This window comes from Chenopodium album, chromosome 8, assembly GCF_948465745.1.
Source record: "Chenopodium album chromosome 8, dcCheAlbu1.1, whole genome shotgun sequence".
In the NCBI taxonomy this organism is placed as follows: domain Eukaryota; kingdom Viridiplantae; phylum Streptophyta; class Magnoliopsida; order Caryophyllales; family Amaranthaceae; genus Chenopodium; species Chenopodium album.
This window is the reverse complement of record NC_137841.1, coordinates 50282723-50287584: the sequence shown is the minus strand read 5'-3', so window position 1 is coordinate 50287584 and position 4862 is coordinate 50282723. Positions and strand designations below refer to the sequence as shown.

Here is a 4862-nt window from a genome sequence, read left to right as displayed (position 1 = left end):
TGAAACATGCGAGGTGGAGAAAACGCTACCTCGGGCTGAGGCTGGGGTGGTGGAACTGGTGGTAGTACTGGTGGTGCTTGCCCCCTAGAGTTGGCAACTAAAAGGTCATAAGTGTAGGATGGTTGCCCGGGGGGAAAAGCGGTCAAGTCAGGACTAGGTAGGGAAAAGATGGGCAAAGGTTGCTCGGTCCCAGTCCTAATACACCAGTGGGGTGTCTGCTCACTGTCCAGTCGTACCCACCCCAACTCCTCAAAATACCTAGCAGTCATATAGGTATCCGGACCACAGTTGATCAGCTGGTGGGGTCCAACCTCAACAAAACCGGCCTTTTTCACTGCTATTCTAGTGATAAGGCCTCCTATACGAATGGGGGTGCGACACTGGGTACTGGCTGTGGCATGTCTGCTTAAATGGTGAATGATGTCCCTACCCATGTTCAGTTTCCCAAACCCAAACACATAGTATCCTATAACAACTAGTTCATTGGTTTGGGCGTTATGGGGCTCATTCTTACTTAGAAAACACAAACCCGCAAATCTTTGCCAGATTTTTGGGATAGGATGATGAATAGGTTTGGTACTAGCATGTTGGGGGTTGGGGGTCGGGGGTAGGCAAACCAGTAAGAGAATAATAAATGTCACCCATTTTATATTTAGCATGCCATTGGTATGGTTATTCAGAATTTAATTCAAACAATTTACAAAATTCCACATAAGTTAAACTAATGTTTCTATTGTTCAACCTAACAAATAAATTTGGCCTATTTCTACTATTTACAACTTTCAAAGAAGACAAGAATTCAAAAGTTAATTCACGGTATGTAGGATAATGCATATCAACGAATTTTCTCATTCCTATGTCATTCAAAAATCGTTTAACAAAATCATACAAACCATAAGTTTCTAAAGTAGGGCGGTGTAACCACCGTGAAGGAATTACCTCGCGCCCGGCTAGGTGTTCTAGCAACTCCTTTTGCTCCTGGCTAGCTATACAGATCGTTGGCCAGTAGGAGAGTTGTAAATCTGGATCATACTCCTCCCTCGAGCTAGAACTCCTACCGAAAATGGATTGAGCCCTCTTTGAAGCCATAGTATAAAATGGGTATAGAAAAATAATTTGAATGGAATTTGAAAATTTATATAAAGAATTGTAGAGGATGAAGAGAGGATTAATAATATGTAAAAATATTTGGATTTGGGTGAGAAATGAAGAGAGAATCTTAGAGAGAAGGTAGAGGTTTTAAGGTTTTAGAGAGAGAAAGTTATGGAGGAAAAGAAAAATGAAGGAAAAAAGAAGAAGGAAGAAGAAGAAAAAGAGTCGGATGGCTCGCGCTCGGTCGGGCGATCTTGATTTTTTCAATTTACTGTTCTCGCGCCCGGTCGGGCGGGCTTCGCCCGATAGGGCGATCTAATACCCAAATTTCCTTCAACTCTCGCACCCGGTCGGGCAGGCTTCGCCCGATCAGGCGATCTGATGCCTAAATTTTCGTCTTTTCTCGCGTCTGGTCAGGTGCCCTTCGCCCGATCGGGCAATCTAAGATGTCTTTATACGACGAGTTTTGAGCCCAGTCGGGCGAAAAATGAGCTTTTTCAACCCTTGCTCTATTGCCCGGTCGGGCGAGCTTCGCCCGATCGGGTCCGAGGCTATTCTGACGATTTTACTATTTTCTTCTTTTCTTCAATATTTGGCTAAGTCTTTTCCTTCAAAACTGTACAAAAACTCATAAATTTCATTAAATTCCCTCATCTCTCCTCTCATAAGAAAAAGAAAGAACAACTAGTCTAAAAAGCATTAAAATACGGGTTGCCTCCCGCAAAGCGCTGGTTTATCTAGGTCCCGCACGACCTTCTTACCAAGTACAATAACTAGGACCCTTAGCCTAATGCTTGGTCGGGTGGTTTCTCACCCGGTCAAGCGGTGTTTAGGCCACGACGCGGCTTCCTGACATACCCTGTGGGACGCCAATTCACTTTGTCTGGTGGATCCTCCTTGACTTGGATAGGGGTTCTTCAATGCTACGCACTAAAGATCCCTCTTTGATCGAGGGTTGCTTCAAATTGTCATTGCATTTAGCACTTGCAACTCGATCCGGCGGAACACTCACCGTAGGCTTAAATTCCACAACTTGCTTGATTGATTTAACCTTTTCTTCCTCAAAACCAAGACTGACAGTGTAGAGGGCTCTTTCTATTGCATCATTTTCCTTCTGCCATTTGTCTATCTCACCTGAAAGGGATGCAACAAAAGATACCGCCTCCAAGGGATCTTTTACAAGAGCTTGGGGCTTGTTAGAATAACTCTGAACCACATTAACACTACAACACTTCTCCTCTGTCATGGGGCTTTTAGGGGTATTATTAAGATTAAAAATAATTTTATCGTCCCATACTGATAGTGTTAATCTGCCACTTCTCACATCTATGATTGCTCATGCAGTGTTGAGGAATGGTCTACCCAAAATAATTGGGGTTTGCGTATCCTCAGCTATATCAAGAACAACAAAATCAACAGGCATATAAAATTTACCTACTCTAATAGGAACATCCTCTAAAACACCTAAGGGGTATTTGAAAGAACGGTTGGCCATTTGTAGAGTAATATTAGTAGCTTTTAATTTACCCATATTTAACTTGGAACACATAGATAATGGCATGACACTAACGCTAGCACCCAAATCACACAATGCATTATCAATCATTAGATTGCCAATATGACAAGGGATAGAAAAGCTACCCGGATCTTTTAATTTAGGTAGAGATTTATTTTGAAGTACGACACTACACTCTGCAGTGAAATCTACTGTCTCTACCTCATTAATAGACCTTTTTCTTGTCAATATTTCTTTCATAAATTTTGCATATGCAGGAATCTGTGTGATTAGTTCATTGAAGGGAACTGTTACCTTCAAATCTTTTACCATCTCCAAAAACTTACCAAACTGCTTATCCAAGTTTGTCTTCAAGTGACGATTGAGGAATGGAAGTTTGATAACTGGCCTTGGAGCATTATTTCTGTTATCAGGAGTGGCCACCTTCCCTCGGGTCGTACCGTGCAATGTAGAATCAGATATATTAGTACTATGCTTTAGCCCTGCAGGGCTATTAGCTACATTGACTGGTTTAACGGAATCAAGATTAGCATTATTTATTAAAACAGGTTCATCAACTCTAGGCATAGGGGGCCCTTCGTAGTTTGAACCACTCCTTAGAGTAATTTCTTAGGCTTGATCCCCGTAGGCCTGGTTGGCTGTGCTGGCAGAGCTCCCTGTTGGCGGGCTTGTAGAGTAGCGGAAAATTGCGCAATTTGATTATCTATAATTTTGTTATGTGCTAGAATTGAATCAATTTGGGCATCTCTACTCTCCATGTGCTTCTGCATATTAACCAACATCGCTCTAATTTCTACCAAAGCAGGGTCGGAAGATGAAGAGGGTTGTTGTGGTTGGTTCTTCTGGCCAGCATTGGGATGGTTATATTTCTGCTGTTGTTGTTGTGACGCCTGTGGTTCTTGTGGTGGTGGATTTTGAACATTAGTACTCTGCTAGGAAAGGTAAGGATGATTCCGGTACCTAGGATTGTAGGTGTTGGAGTATGGGTTATTCTGCATATAAGCTTGAAAGGCATTAACTTGCTCCACGGAACTCCTGCAATCTTGTTCCCAATGACCTAAAATTTCACAATTTTATTAATTGCAGAAACATTTGCTACATTAGCAGTGCTAAGATTATCTAATTTCTGGCAGATAGAGGTTAATTGAGCTTCCAAAAAGGATACGGAGTCAACACTATGCTTCCCCTTGTTAGCAAAGCCTCTAGGATTCCCATATTGGGAATTATGTATCGTTATATCTTCAATAACCTGACCTGCATCATCAACATTAAGATTCATAAATCTCCCACTAGCTGCAGAATCTAAGATTATTCTAGATGAATTTCCAATGCCATTATAAAAGGCTTGGATTAACTTCCATTATGCCAAATTATGGTGGGGGCATTCTCTTTGTAGGTCCTTGAACCTCTCCCAAGCCTCATATAAAGTTTCATCGGCTTCTTTGGCAAAGTTCTGAATTGCACTCTATAGTACGGCTGTTCTCTCTGCAGGATAATACATTATAAAAATTCAAAACAAGAGTTTCCCAGTCAGTTATACCAAGTGCAGTTCTATTTAAACCATTAAACCATAATTTAGCTTTTCCAGTTAAAGAGAAAGGAAAGAGAATCTCCCTGATTTGGTCTTGCATGACCCCAGCTTGCCTGATGGTATTACAATACTTACAATAGCTTGCAATATGAAGATTTGGGTCTTCACCCTTAGCTCCACTAAATTGCTTCCTTTCTATCATCGTTATAAATTGGGGTTTAAATTCAAATTGTACCCCATCAAGAGCCGGAGTGGGAGTAAGGTGTGGAAAATCTGTAAGCTTTGGTTGTGAGTAATCACTAAGCTTCTTTGGAGCCGTCATCTCTGGTTCTGGATCTAATGATACCTCTAAATCGCTGGACCCAGTTGGAGGATCTCGGTGATTATTATTATCACCAGAATCCGCCAGAATTTGCTTGTAAAGATTCTTATGTCCATGGAAGGATCGTTCGATCTCAGGATCGAATGGGACGTACCCTGATCTGGTACTCCTGGGCATAAAAAAAAAACTAAAAGCAAATATGACACTTGCCTCAAAGAACTAACGTTCTCTGAGACAAAAAGAAATAACCTAGACTACAAAAATAATTAGAAATAAAAAATTAAACCGTTTCCCCGGCAACGGCGCCAAATTTTGACAGGGTAAAGTCGTATCCCCTAATCAAAAGTAATTCCTAAATCCTCTAACTAATGTAGATAGGGAAGTAGGGTCGAATCCACAGA

At 41.4% G+C, this 4862-nt stretch overlaps 1 non-coding gene across 1 annotated transcript; it reads left to right on the top strand.

The window, feature by feature from the left end:
* The first annotated feature begins 3975 nt into the window (after nucleotides 1-3975).
* On the top strand, nucleotides 3976-4082 carry LOC145557152 (small nucleolar RNA R71). Its single transcript, XR_014092208.1, has one exon. It is a non-coding gene; the product is annotated as a small nucleolar RNA R71 (small nucleolar RNA).
* The last annotated feature ends 780 nt before the right edge of the window (nucleotides 4083-4862 follow it).